Below are 16,696 nucleotides of genomic sequence, written 5' to 3'. Positions count from 1 at the left end.
TCCACAGTTGTAACAAGTAACAGAATTTCTATCAAAACCTAGTTTTGTATCTTTGGTCAGAATGATTGGTTTTCCAGTTCACTCTTCGTAATCTCTAGCTCGTCTCACAAGATTTGCCATACCCCACATAATATCCATCTTTTCTGCTTCATCTTTATCAAGCTGATGATAATCTTGTGTTGTTAGATGAATGTTTCCCACACGACCATCAAGATAACTGTCATAAGAATTAACAAGGCTTGACAACAAAGCTATATCTTCACTAATCTTTTCTTTTCCAGCTTTCCTCAAGGTCTCGATCTTAAGAGCAGAAAGAACATCTGATGCAGTCGGTGTAGATGACGCTGTAGTATTGGTAGTAGGCTGTGATTGAGTATTGAGAGAACATGGTGAAACTTGTGGTGGATACGAAGACTGTTGGATAGGTGTACTGCTGACATTCAAACCATACATATTCTGATTGTTCGTAGCAAAAGTTGTTTAAAATAGGGCATTAGCCGACTTAGGTGGTGTATAACCATTTGGACAATACATTTTCGTGTGTTGAACTTGTTTAGACCTCTCGACTTTGTTTAACAATTCTAACTCTTCTTCTTGAAGTCTTGCAATAAACGAGTTCAATGTAGCAGTAGCAAGTTCTCCACTGGTTTTCATAGTTAAAACAAAACCATTCCATTCCAAAGGTAATACTCCAGCTAGACAAGTAACTTTATCTTTCTCTTTAATGGTTACATCATGCTTGTGTATTTCAGCTAGCAAATGACGATATCTTTCAACCAATTCTGTAATAGACTCTCCAACTTGCCAATGAAAACGATCAAACTCAGCTTTCAGTTCTAACCCTTTTCTTGTTCTGTAAGATGAATTCCCTTCATTGAAGGTACGAAATGCTTTCCATATCTTGAATGAGTTATCATGACACAGAAATTGATGGAAAATCGGACCATCAAGAGCACTTGTCAAGTTACAGTACATCTTCTTTTCCAAGTTATACTCATCACGTTCTTCCTAAGGCATATTATGTAACGTATAGAGTTCATTTGTTACAGGTGAACGTGGCCATTGAAATTCTGTTTCAATATACTTCCAAAGTTTCGTGTCTTGACCATCAGACCAAATCTTAAACCTCGACTTCCAAGTGGAATAGTTATCCATATTCATTAATCTTGGACATTTCGTACCACTTCTGGATTTGCTTTCAGCAAGAAGTAATCATTGAGTCATATTCGTAATGCTCTGAACTAACGGTGCAGCTAATGCATAGTCGCTTGAATTAAACATCTTGAAAACTTTACTAAAGGTAAACCGTGCTGTTCAGAATATCAACTGTACGTGTGATAGTATCAACCATACATGTCACAGACACAAGCGTACGTGTCACTACTCAATCGTACGTGTCACAACTTAACCAAAAGAACCAGTCACAAAGTCTCAAACGTGCGAGTGACAATCACCCGTGTGATTACTCGTACGTGTCACTATCAATCGCGTGATCACTCGTGTGATCAGACTTGTAGTTTCTTAACCTAAAAGGTTATGCTTACCCGTGCGTGTGAGTTCACGAGTGACATAAATCGTCTGGTCAACCGTGCGTGTGATCAAATTTCTTGACCCACTCGTGTGAGCTGCTGTTCACACACAAATCACTCAAAAACCCTAGAAATTAATGCTAAACCTCAATTTCTTCGTTCACAAGATGGATTAGCACTAAACTAACATAAACACACTCTCAAAACACTATTACACACGTAAAAATGATTCCTTTTTGATTAAAATCACTTTTAACTCAAAAACCCAAACAAATAAACTCTTTAATCACCAAAAATCACTAGGATGATGTTGAAATCACAACCAACGCTCTGATACCAATGATGAAACATGACTAGGAACTTAGAAATCAACAGATTTAACTCACACAATGGCGGAATTAGTGAATCAAACCCTCTAGTGAATAGGTTAAGCTTTTTGGGATTAATTTAGTCTAACCACAACTAAATCAAGTGTGATTAGATCAACACCTAGAGCTATTATTCACCACCTGGGTGATTTGGGCTGAGATAGAATCGGAGGAGCTCACCAGATCTGAGTGTGTGTAACAAATGTGAGGCTTAACTTAAAATGAAGAACATAAGACTTTATATACCCTTGCTGTTGACTCACCCGTACGAGTCATCCATCACACGTACGAGTTGGCTTCATCAGCCGTACGGGTGATCACTCACTCGTGTCTTCTCATTTAGGTTATAATTGTGACTTAGCTCAGCATCAACCGTGCGTATGAGCCTATCACCCGTACGAGTGAGGCTTCACTCGTACGTCTGACTAAGTCTAACATAGTTAACCATCCAAATCTCGTTCCTGCAGTTCTTGTAACCACATACAAACACAGATAGGATAATAACGAGTGATCATGGTGGCCTGTAAACTGGTGTACCTGCAATGGACGTGGGTAGATGTCTAGGGACTTGCATCAAATGCATCAACAGGTTCGATTCTACTGATATCTCAAAAATACGACTCTAGGTCATACTTTCCTTACTCATACTAAGGAGTAGTACGATTTAGGCCCCGCTAAATATAAATTTAAAATAGTACCACCCACTTAATGGTTGATTCTGGCACGCTGCGGCCCGATGACACCGCACAAATAAAATCGTCCATTTCAGCCATATCAGACATATTCTCCCACACATGATGCACCTGCACCACCCTCAAACGACTCAAACATTTCATCATCAGACGAGATCAATGAGGAGGAGAAGGAAGTAAAGGAGATTACTGAAAAAGAATTTAATAAGGGAAAGGAACCTGTAGTCACCAACTCAGAATTGCCGAATCCAAAAATTAATAAAGCAATTGTTGCACAAAGTGCTCCTGACATTGCTACCCCTAGTCACCCTTGCCTTACCAACTCTATTGAGGTATCAAGTACCTCAGAACCCTGACAAAAATATAAATGTACCGCTCGAATAAGCGTTATTCCAGTACCTGATAACAAGAAGCCTTGCCGCTGTTAAAAACCATTTCCGCTACGACATCACTTCACGCACTGTATAATATTAATTAGTGTGCTTTACTTTATTCTACATATGTTTTATGTAAAATAAACTTATGTGAATAAGTGGTATTGTATCGTTGTACCATAATGCATTTAAGAATAAAGCGTGAAATGATAATACATTAAGTTTTTCATAATAGAATATTATTTGAACTATAGTAGTTAATTGTTGTACTAAGCTATTAAGTATGAACTTTAACGGGTAGGTAATACCCTAGAAATAGTTATAAAACGCTAATAAGAAGAAAAGGTTTTTATAATAATTGGTTCATATTATTAATATGCTACGATTAACTATTGACTACTCATTATACCTATAATATTCTATATGATTAATTTATCTCCGTTGTGTTTATTGAAGAAACATGTCTCAAATGTCGGATGCTGAGTTTGAGGAACTAGTCGAGAAACGTGTGAATGAAACAATTGCTGCAGCCGAGGTGGAAAAAGCAGCAGCCGAAGCAGCGGCTAAAGCAGCAGCTGAAGCAGCAGTTGTGAATACAAACTCACGAAACGGATGCTCATACAAAACTTTTCAAGGATGCAAATCACAGATGTTTAGTGAAACCGAGGGACCAGTCGGTCTAACCCGATGGTTTGAAAAGATGGAGTCCGTTTTCAAAATCAGTAATTGTGCGGACGGAGACAAGTCAAAGTATGCTTCATGAACATTGCAAGACGGTGCACTTACTTGGTTGAACAATTATGCTAAAGCAGAAGGAGTAGATACAGCATACGATATCTCTTGGGAAGAATTGAAAAAAATGCTAATCGAGGAGTACTGTCCTCGAAATGATATCAGAAAAATGGAATATGAGTTACATAATCTGGAGGTTTTCAGTGTGAATCTCAAGAACTATGAAAAGCGTTTCATGGAACTAGCCTTGTTGTGTCCCGAATTAGTGCCAAACGAGAAACGAAAGATAGAGATGTATATTGACGGTTTGTCGATCAATATTAAAGGAAATCTTACATCATCCAAACCGAATATGATGCAGGAAGCCATGAGAATGGCACACCAACTCATGGACCATATCACGGAGAGTTCGATTAAGGCACTAACTACTGAAGTCAGGACAATCGAAGGAAAGAGGAAATAGGAGGACCATAAGGGCAAAATTTCTCACCCGAAGAGGCAAGAGACTTTTAAAGGCAAACAAGATGGGGCGATTGCTAGTCCAAACTACAAGGGACCTCATCCGTTCTGCAACAGATGTTACACGCATCATTCAGGTTATTGCCAAGTGGTCTGTGATAAGTGCAACAAGAAAGGACATGTGGCGAAAGATTGTTATGCCACCGTTTCTGAAGTGAAGACAAAACCGACCGATGTCAAGAAATGTTTTGAATGCGGGAAGCCTGGTCACTTTATAAATCAAAGCCCTGATAAGGAGAAGAACAAAGAACCCGCACATGGGAGGGCATTTAATATTAATGTCAGTGAAGCGCGTGAGGACCCTGATCTTATTACGGGTATGTTTACCGTTAATAATCAACTAGCTTCTATTATGTTTGATACTGGTGCTGATAGAAGTTATATGTGTAAAGACTTTAGTTCTAAACTGCAATGTTCATCATTGCCTCTAGACGATAAATATACTATTGAATTAGCTAATGGTAAACCGATAAAAGCCAATAAAATTTGCCATGATTGTGAGATAAACCTTGATGGTGAAACATTCAAAATTTATTTGATACCCGTAGAATTAGGAAGTTTTGACGTAATCGTTGGCATGGACTGGATGTCCAAAACAAAAGCGGAAGTTGTTTGTGCTGAGAAAGCAATCCGCATACCTCTTAAGGATGAAACGTCATTAATAATTTATGGGGAGAAGAGTAACTCGAAGCTGAACCTTATCAGTTGTATGAAGGCCCAGAAACTTATAAGAAAAGGTTGTTATGCCATTTTAGCACACGTGAAGAAAATTAAAACCGAAGAAAGAAGCATCGACGACGTGCCGATTGTAAGAGAATATCCCGAAGTATTTCCAGAAGAATTACCTGTGGTACCTCCACACAGATGTGTAGAATTCTAGATTGATCTAGTACCAGGAGCCGCACCTGTAGCCCGATCCCCATATAGACTTGCACCTTCCGAGATGCAAGAATTGCAAAGCCAATTACAAGAATTATCGAATCGTGGATTTATTCGTCCCAGTTTTTCACCTTGAGGTGTTGATAGTGCTCCAAATGAACATATATTTAGGCACAATATCCTTCAAATATGTAAAGCTTTTAGTTGCAATTGTTCTATTTTTATGTAATATTTGTTTAAATAAATAAGTGCGAAGACAAAAGAAGAAAACGACGATTTGAAGACGCAAATGACCAAAAAGCTCAAATGAACAAGATATAATTCAAGTGGTTCCATTTATTGATAAGAAACGTCTAAAAATGACAAGAGTACGAGTCGCGAAATGCAAAGTACAAGATATCTCAGCGTACGAAAGGACGTTAGAAAATCCGGAACCGGGACCTGAGCCAACTATCAACACGCTAGGCAACGGAGCTAAAATTACAAGTCAACTATGCACAAGAATATAATATAATATTTAAATAATTATATAAATTATTTATATATTATATATTATATTAAATAACGTCGACAAACTAGCAAACAAAAAATATGTGAGCTGGATCTGACGGCCATGCGATCGCATGGGAAATAGGCATAAAACTCATGCGAGTGCATGAGCCCATGCGAGTGCATGAGATTTGCACTAAAATCTCATGTGACCGCATGAGTTACTGTAGCAGGCCAAGTTATATAAAAAGTCAGTTTTTCGGACGAGTTATATACAATATATATCCATCACAACTCTCTGTCTCTATATATATATATATATATATATATATATATATATATATATATATATATATATATATATATATATATATATATATATATGTTAGAATTATAATTTTAATATTAAGATAATAATAATAAGGTTATAGTGGCGAATGTTTTAAGTTTGTAAGTCGAAATTCTGTCCGTGCAATGCTACGTGATTAATCACCACTGTAAGCTATGTTCTTCCTTTTTAAATTAATGTCTCGTAACTAAGTTATTATTATGCTTATTTGAGCCAAAGTAATCATGATGTTAGACTAAAAATTAAGATTGGGTTATTAGATTTTGTACCATAATTAAGGTTTGGACAAAAGACCGACACTTGTGGACATTGGACTATTGACTATTAATAGATAGGGGGTATTGTCTAATCGAATGACAACTCGTTGGAATCTGTGGAACCTATCTTCAAATTAGTTAATCTAATAATTATTAAAATGATTATGTATGTTCTATTTAGTGACGTTTATACGACATCTTTTACAATCATTTAATTAATTATTCGGGTTGGGTAATTGATTATTCATTCTGATCAAGTGGGTAAATTAATATTCATATCTCATTAAAATAGGGGTGGATTACATACAAGGATAATTTGTGTAATTGTTAACAAAGTATTAAAACCTTGGATTACACGTAGTCGATAACCTAGTGTAATTATTAAACAAAGTATTAAAACTTTGTTACAGTTCGAATCCCTAATTAGTTGGAATATTTGACTTCGGGAATAAGGTTAATTTGACGAACATTTTATAATTATGACCGACGGACTATTATGGACAAAAAACTAGATAGGTATCAAATAAATCCAGGACAAAGGACAATTAACCCGGGTAATAAATTAAAATCAACACGTCGAACATCATGATTACGGAAGTTTAAATAAGCATAATACTTTTATTTCATATTTCATCGTACTTTTATTTTCTGTCATTTCATTTAACGCACTTTTAATTATCGCAACTTTAAATATTATTATTTATTTTAAGCACTTTAATTATTGTCATTTATCTTTACACTTTATTTAAAATCGACAAACCGGTCATTAAACGGTAAAAACCCCCTTTTATAATAATATTACTATATATAATTATATATATTTTATACAAATATAGTTTTTAAAATATAGCGTTAAACTCAGCTAGCTCCATGTGGAACGAACCGGACTAACTAAAACTACACTACTCTAGGATTAGGTACACTGCCTATAAGTGTTGTAGCAAGGTTTAGGTATATCCCATCCGTAAATTAATAAAAATTGTGTAATATTTCGTAGTAAAAATAATAGTATTTTGTATACACCGCTGCACACATCAAGTTTTTGGCGCCGTTGCCGGGGACCTCTTAAACGCCGAAGCGAAACGCTATATAAAAAAAATAAAAAAAAAATAATCGGGCCACTACACTGTAGCAGCCCAATATTTGAACTGGATCATGCGACCGCATGACTTAATAACTAGCACTCCATGAAACATTGGATCCGTCAAATTAGGGTTGTAATTAATAATTATTATTATTATTAATTAAGATTAGGGTTTAATTATTTAATATTTAGTTTTAGTTTATTAATTAATTTGTAATATTAAATTTTATTTAGTTTTATTAATATATAAAAATTAATACTTTTATAAAATAGTAATATAAAAATAATATTTTTATAAATTGTAATTTGTTCACTTTTTATATCTTTTTATAAATTGTATATTTTAATCGTTTAATTCGTAATTTTATAATTTTTCGTCCGTAATTAGTTTTAAATATAGTTTTTGCCGTAGTTATTTTATATTTCTAGATTTTTAGGCTTTGCCGTAAAATCCCTTAAGTACTTTTTTTTAGACTAAGACTTAGGTGCTTTAGAATTTTGCGACGCCGTTTTAAGATTTTAGTACTTTTTAAGTTATTGCCGTTTTGGATATAGAATTTCTTTTAAACTTTAATACCTTTAGACGCAACTTTTAATATATAGTTTTTAGACTTTTAAGTTTCGACGTTTTTCTTTCTTATTTTTATTATCCGACCTTTTATTTTTCGACGTTTATCGACGCGCTCTTTTTCTTTCTTATTTCTCGACGCTCTAGTTTTTAGGACATAGAATTTTCTATTTCTTCTCTAAAATTTCAAAACGGAAAATTATTTTAAGCGGTTAAATTGATAGACATCTAAAATTTTCTGGTTCGTAGTAATAGTTAGATTTGTTAGTGGCGAGTTGTGGGCTTCCGATTTAAAGGGTCCTGGCTACCTGCTGCATCTATTGGCTATTCGAAACGTGGGCAAAATCAGAAAAGTCTATTAATTTGATAGCTTATATAATTTTTATTTTTATAACTAATAGGATATTCAGTGAATGCACCGAGCAAAACGTTCACCACCTTTCATATGTTCACCACCTGTAACTCGATCAAGACATCTAGCTAATATTGCCGCTGTTGATTTTTCTTTGGAATCGTCATCTATTCGACCAAGTACTCCAATTCAAATTTCCGATAATCCATTTTTTGAACCCGACCTCACAATTGAGAACCCGGAAGATATTCAAGGACAATTTCGAGATCCTGAACCACTAATTATTCCTCCTGAACCACAAATCATTCAACCAGAGATTGTCGAGGAAGAAACCATTAAATCAGAATCCTCTAGTGATCCGTATTCAACAAATTCAATTATGGAAGTAACTGAACCTCTAAGTATGGAAGACCGAATGAGAGCCACATGCACAGGCTAAGGTCACGCCATTATTAAGCCAGATATTAATGCGCCAGATTATGAAATCAAGGGACAAATCCTACACATGGTAACTAATCAATGCCAATATAGTGGTACGCCAAAAGAAGATCCAAATGAACATCTTCAAACATTTAATAGGATCTGTACTCTATTCAAAATCAGAGAAGTTGAGGATGAACAGATCTATCTCATGTTGTTTCCCTGGACTTTAAAGGGAGAAGCCAAAGACTGGTTAGAATCGTTACCTGAAGGGGCGATTGATACATGGGATGTTTTAGTTGAAAATTTTCTTAAACAATTCTTTCCGGCATCTAAAGCCGTGAGACTTCAAGGAGAAATTGTTACATTCACGCAAAAGCCAAATGAAACTCTATATGGAGCATGGACAAGATTTGGAAAGTTGTTAAGAGGATGTCCGCAACATGATTTAGACACTTATCAAATAGTACAAACATTCTACCAAGGATGCGACGTTGCTACACAAAAAGACATCGACATAACAGCTGGTGGTTCCATTATGAAGAAAACCGCAACTGAATCTTACAAAATCATTGATAACACAGCCTCCTACTCACATGAGTGGCACCAAGAAAAAGATATCATTCGTTCATCTAAAGCGGCTAGAGCCGATTCTAGCCATGACTTTGATTCCGTTTCTGCAAAAATAGATGCTTTCGAGAGACGAATGAAAAAGATGACTAAAGATATTCACGCAATACGAATCAGTTGTGAGCAATGCGGTGGACCACACTTAACGAAAGATTGTCACATTGAGCAAACCATGGAACAATGAGAGAATGTTTCCTACATGAACCAAAGGCCGGAAAATAATTATCAGAATAATTATCAACCGCCAAGGCCAAACTTCAATCGAAATCAAAACATTCTTTACAATCCAAATGGACCCAACAATAACTCGTATAACCAACATGGTCCGAATAACCAACCAACTTAAAACAACACTTTCAATCAACAAAGACCTGGTTTGTATAAACCACCACAACAAACCGAAGAGAAAAGGCCAAATCTGGAAGAAATGATGGCAAAGCTAATGGAATCTTAAACACAATTTATAACATCTCAAACCCAAATAAATGAGAGGTTTGATCAATCACTAAGAACTCAACAAACTTTCATTTTGAATCTAGAAAAACACGTAGGTACTCTTGCTAGCATGATGAGTAAGAGGGAACAAGGAAAACTACCGAGTGATACTGAAGTAAATCCTCGAAATGAGAATGTTAATATGGTATCAACAAATTCTGAAAAACCAGCTCCAGAAGATGGGAAGGTTTTCGATGTGAGTAACAATGAAGAAGTTACACCATCACCACCACCCGAGTATGTAAAGCCATTGGTGGCATCATACAGACCACCCATCCCGTTTCCAAGAAAATGAGTTTAGTATGAGCAAGTAATAGGTAATAAAGTTTGTGATACCTCTGGAAATAAGAAGAAGAATAAGAAAGTACAAGAAACAAAAACCGTAAAGATAAACCAGGTGAAGACAGTTCCACCAAAACCTCCACCTAGGGTGGGTGATCCGGGTGAATTTATTGTTCCTTGTCTACTTAGTGATTGTGTCATGTATGATGCACTAGCAGATTTAGGTTCAAGTGTGAGTGTTATGCCTCTTTCATTATATAAGAGATTAGGAGTAGGTGAGTTAAGTCCAACAGAGATGAGTGTCTGACTCTTTGATCAAACCATTAGGCACCCAGTTGGAATTGCTGACAACCTACCCGTTCAAGTGGGTAATTTAACCTTTCTAGTCAAATTCATTGTCATTGACATAGAAGAGGACTCAAACATTCCTCTAATTTTAGGTCGACCATTCTTAGCGTCCACCGGGGCGTTATTTGATGTAAGAAAAGGAAGAATGACACTTAGTGATGGTGAAAAATCGGTCACCTTTGTGATTCGAAAGACTAAATCTCCACCAACAAAAATCGTTGAACTAACAAAAACGATTGGTAAGAACCATGTTGTTTTACCAACTCCAACGGTAGTGCTTAACAATAATAAAACGCCTAAGTGTGGGGAAGATGAAGCAACACCTAATGATGACCTGATAACAAAAAACCCCGTTGTTGATACGAAATTAAATGACTCCGTTATTAACAGTTCAATGAAGAAACTTATTAAACGGATTCGCGATGCTAGAACCAAGGGGAACTTTAAGTTATGTAACCGGTTAGTATCCAATCTATCACCTAAAGAAAAGGCAAAACTAGTTGAATTTTTGGATATTACACAGGAATCTGACCAATGGCTTAAAGCAAATGTCACAGATATGCAAGTTGATTATGGTCCAAAAGAAATTGACGATGAAGTTAATCACAAATTTGACACCACAGCTACCTAAGTGTGGGGAGATTCAAATGTTCTAAGAAATAATGCTGTCTAGGGTTAGTTGTTCTGTTCTCGTGTAGTTTCGAGAATGGAATCCGATTGGTCTTTTCCGCTAGCAGACACTAAAGAACTAGTTTTCTCCCCCCATTCTGAATTTTTGTTTTGTAGGTTTTGTATGAAATTAATACGCTTTTTCAATTTAAGTTTTGTGTGAATTTAAAAAAAATTACTTTATTTCATTAAGTTTAAAAAAATGATTTCTAAAATTCATCGTAAGTTGAAGACTAGGTCATGGAACCGAAATTGCTTTATCCGAGGGCGGGGAGAAAAATTTTGTTATCATTATTTTTAATTTTATTGATCTAAAGTATACCAAAAAAATTAAAAAACCCAAAATCTTTGCTTTTAAAACAATCGCTTTAAAAATGACAAATTTTAAATTTTGTCGAGGGACGGACTAGGTAAACATACCGAAACTACCTAAAGTAAAAGGAAACAAAATTTTAAAAAAATTATTCATTTAAATTGTTTTAATAAATAAAGGTTTTATAAAAATATATATATATATATGTATATATATATATATATATATATATATATATATATATATATATATATATATATATATATATTATATATATTTTTGTTGTTTATCTTATGTACAAAACAGGGTAAAACAGCGCACTTTCAAAGACTGACATTAAGTTCAGCAAAAGCTACTAATTTTGACGATAAGACGCAAAACATATGTGAAATTACAACAAAAGGAATGAACGATGAGGCGCGCCATCTATCATTCGACGACCTTAGTAATTACAAACTGGGTATTTTTAATCACTTTTCTACACTAATCACCCTCATGAATTTATAATTATAGTCTGATTTCATGAAAATGAGGGCAATGCATGATCTCAAGTGTGGGGAAGGGTTATAAATTCTCTCGGGTTTACACTTAGTTTAATTGCCAAATTTTGTGAAAATTTGAAAAAACTTTCAACTAAATGAATTCAAAATCATGTTTATACATATTTATGAACGATAAAACTAGGTTATAATACCGAAATTATTGTTACCTCGGAGAGAACATAAATGGAGAAACAACCCAAAACGTTAGAATTCATTTAAAATGGAATAGAGGAGAATAAAAAGGCAAAGAAAGAAATAAATAAAAGCTAAGTGTGGGAAGAATTTACCAGTTTCTTTAAAACATATATCACATATTTGGTACAGATTATTGCAGGTACTTTTGCTTTGAACTAAACTAATCAGTTTTACCCGATTTATTGTAATACCTTTGAAAGAAAGATGGATCTGCAAGATGAATCAATTCCATCATTAAAAGGAAGTAAAGTCTTCTGAAAAAGACACACGCTTCTTGGTTTAGGTCAGGAAGTTGTCGTCCAGACCAGCTGTAGGTTGACGAAAAATCTAGAAAAGTCATCTCTAAAATCAGCAGGAAATCCACGGACCTCAGCATCAAACAGGGTTGCCAAGTGGTCAGACTTATCCAAACCATGAGAGGATCTGTCTCGTAAAATGGGGAGGGCGCCGTGCAAATTAGCTTGATAAGACTAATGAATCAGACCCCCAGAAAAGGATAATCTCCTTAAAAGATTAAAAATCAGCTTTTAAGCCTGATATTACTCAATCCTTGAGATTGACCTTAAAGAATGAGAATTCAAACTCATGGAATTCGATGATATCTAAAATCGAGCTTGAACGAGAAAATATTTTGATCAAATTAAAACCGATTTGTTTTCTGAAAACCCTATTTTCAATGCGTTCATTACCATTGAACGTAAAATCCTGAGAATTCACCGAAATTCATTTGGTCACCTGAACCAAATCGGGTGTCAACCGTAAGAACGGTGGTTGCATAGCATGGTCGAAGACAGGACCTTGTGCCAGACCGAAAAACTATAGGGTGATCTTTACTATTGCTCCTACAAAGAATAGTAATTGCATCCGACACGTTTTTGACCATAATTATCTGCATGTCACGGGACATTGCCCTAACAGTTGCTTATTCATCACTTTCCTTTACAACCGAACGGTAGTTTACCGAAAGGTAATGTACGAAGCAAGTATACTGGATGTGTGCTTTCCTAATACAAGGATTAGCAAGTGGGTGACACAAAACCACAAGTTTTTGAGCTAAAATTTTCAAATATGAAACCCACACAACCCAAAAAAACATTCTGCAAACACCGGTAAAGGGTTATTTCGGAAAACTTATCTAGGGTAAAAGCTAGAATGAATTTTCAAAAGATCAAATGTTTTCATAAAGATCCAATTTCCTTAAAGGATCTAAATTTTCATAGTCATGTGGGACTGTAAACCACATTGTTACTATCATTGTCTATACCACTGTATCAAAATCACTGATGTATAAAGTGTGAGAATAAAAAAAAAGTGATTCGAGTGAAGTGTGATTTTATTTTAAGTTATGTATTGCTTGAGGACAAGCAACGCTCAAGTGTGGGGATATTTGATAGTGCTCCAAATGAACATATATTTAGGCACAATATCCTTCAAATATGTAAAGATTTTAGTTGCAATTGTTCTATTTTTATGTAATATTTGTTTAAATAAATAAGTGCGAAGACAAAAGAAGAAAATGACGATTTTAAGACGCAAATGACCAAAAAGTTCAAATGAACAAGATATAATTCAAGTGGTTCCATTTATTGATAAGAAACTTCTAAAAATGACAAGAGTACGAGTCGCGGAATGCAAAGTACAAGATATCTCAGCGTACGAAAGGACGTTAGAAAATCCGGAACCGGGACCTGAGCCAACTATCAACACGCTAGGCAACGGAGCTAAAATTACAAGTCAACTATGCACAAGAATATAATATAATATTTAAATAATTATATAAATTATTTATATATTATATATTATATTAAATAACGTCGACAAACTAGCAAACAAAAAATATGTGAGCAGGATCTGACGGCCATGCGATCGCATGGGAAATAGGCATAAAACTCATGCGAGTGCATGAGCCCATGCGAGTGCATGATATTTGCACTAAAATCTCATGCGACCGTATGAGTTACTGTAGCAGGTCAAGTTCTATAAAAAGTCAGTTTTTCGGAAGAGTTATATACAATATATATCCATCACAACTCTCTGTCTCTCTCAAATATATATATATATATATAAATTTTAGAATTATATTTTTAATATTAAGATAATAATAATAAGGTTATAGTGGTGAATGTTTTAAGTTTGTAAGTCGAAATTCTGTCCGTGCATCGCTACGCGATTAATCACCACTGTAAGCTATGTTCTTCCTTTTTAAATTAATGTCTCGTAACTAATTATTATGCTTATTTGAGCCAAGTAATCATGATGTTAGACTAAAAATTAAGATTGGGTTATTAGATTTTGTACCATAATTAAGGTTTGGATAAAAGACCGACACTTGTGGACATTGGACTATTGACTATTAATAGATAGGGGGTATTGTCTAATCGAATGACAACTCGTTGGAATCTGTCGAACCTATCTTCAAATTAGTTAATCTAATAATTATTAAAATGATTATGTATGTTCTATTTAGTGACGTTTATACGACATCTTTTACAATCATTTAATTAATTATTCGGGTTGGGTAATTGATTATTCATTTTGATCAAGTGGGTAAATTAATATTCATATCTCATTAAAATAGGGGTGGATTACATACAAGGATAATTGGTGTAATTGTTAACAAAGTATTAAAACCTTGGATTACACGTAGTCGATAACCTGGTGTAATTATTAAACAAAGTATTAAAACCTTGTTACAGTTCGAATCCCTAATTAGTTGGAATATTTGACTTCGGGAATAAGGTTAATTTGACGAACATTTTCTAATTATGACTGATGGACTATTATGGACAAAAAACTAGATAGGTATCAAATAAATCCAGGACAAAGGACAATTAACCCGAGTAATAAATTAAAATCAACACGTCGAACATCATGATTACGGAAGTTTAAATAAGTATAATACTTTTATATCATATTTCATCGTACTTTTATTTTCTGTCATTTCATTTAACGCACTTTTAATTATCGCAACTTTAAATATTATTATTTATTTTACGCATTTTAATTATTATCATTTATCTTTACGCTTTATTTAAAATCGATAAACCGGTCATTAAACGGTAAAAACCCCCTTTTATAATAATATTACTATATATAATTATATATATTTTATACAAATATAGTTTTTAAAATATAGCGTTAAACTCAGCTAGCTCCTTGTGGAACGAACCGGACTTACTAAAAATTACACTACTCTACGATTAGGTACACTGCTTATAAGTGTTGTAGCAAGGTTTAGGTATATCCCATCCGTAAATTAATAAAACTTGTGTAATATTTAGTAGTATTTCGTAGTAAAAATAATAGTATTTCGTATACACCGCTGCACACATCAGGTGCTCCTATTTTGTTCGTCAAGAAGAAGGATGGATCTATGAGAATGTGCATAGATTACCGAGAATTAAACAAATTAACCATCAAGAATCGGTACCCATTACCGAGGATTGATGATTTTTTTGATCAATTGCAGGGATCACGTGTTTATTCTAAGATTGATCTATGCTCCGGATATCATCAGCTGAGAGTGAAGGAAGAAGATGTTCCTAAAACCACGTTCAGAACCCATTACGGTCACTATGAGTTTTTAGTCATGCCTTTGGATTGACTAATGCTCCAGCATTATTCATGGATCTAATGAATTGCATCTGCAGACCGTATTTAGACAAATTTGTCATTGTTTTTATCGATGACATATTGATTTACTCGAAGAACAAGGAAGAACATGAGCAACACTTAAGACTGGTACTAGAAATACTTAAGAAGGAAGAACTGTACGCAAATTTTTCGAAGTGTGATTTCTGGTTACAAGAAGTACAGTTTTTGGGCCATGTTGTCAGTAAACATGGAATTAAAGTTGACCCTGCCAAGATCGAAGCCATTAGTAAATGGGAAACCCCGAAGACTCCAACACAAATCCGTCAATTCTTAGGTCTTGCTGATTACTACCGAAGATTCATTAACGATTTCTCTAAAATTGCCAAACCCTTAACTGCATTGACTCAGTTGGGAAAAAAGTATGATTGGTCCACGGAACAGGAATCTGCATTCCAGTTATTAAAGAAGAAGCTAACGTCTGCACCTATTTTGTCATTACCGGAAGGAAATGATGACTTCGTGAACTATTGTAACACTTTGCGCCAAGGTTTAGGATGTGTATTAATGCAACGCACAAAAGTTATCGCGTACGCCTCACGACAACTAAAAGTTCACGAAAGGAACTATACGATGCACGATTTAAAACTTGGAGCAGTAGTTTTTGCACTCAAAATATGGAGAGACTATCTATATTGTGACGCCCCGTACAAAATCTATGTGACGATCATCAACAACAGGTCCATTACATGGTTACAACACTATATGTTGTTTTAAAAAAAGTTTTGCATTCATGAAAAGATAACGTCTTTACCAACGTCAAATGTTTTACAAAAGATAACGTGCTTCTACGAATAGAAAGCATTAACATAAGTACGTGACGCATAGGTCATTACAAAACCATTGTTCAAATGTAACATAAGTTGTGAATGCAAAGTAAAAGTTCCATGATTGAGACATCTCTAAACAATGCAGCAGAAGTCTAACACAACGAGTCTATAACAGCGGAAGCAAATCGT

The sequence above is a fragment of the Rutidosis leptorrhynchoides genome, chromosome 5 (assembly GCF_046630445.1).
Source record: "Rutidosis leptorrhynchoides isolate AG116_Rl617_1_P2 chromosome 5, CSIRO_AGI_Rlap_v1, whole genome shotgun sequence".
Lineage (NCBI taxonomy): Eukaryota > Viridiplantae > Streptophyta > Magnoliopsida > Asterales > Asteraceae > Rutidosis > Rutidosis leptorrhynchoides.
This window is presented reverse-complemented; position numbering follows the sequence as displayed.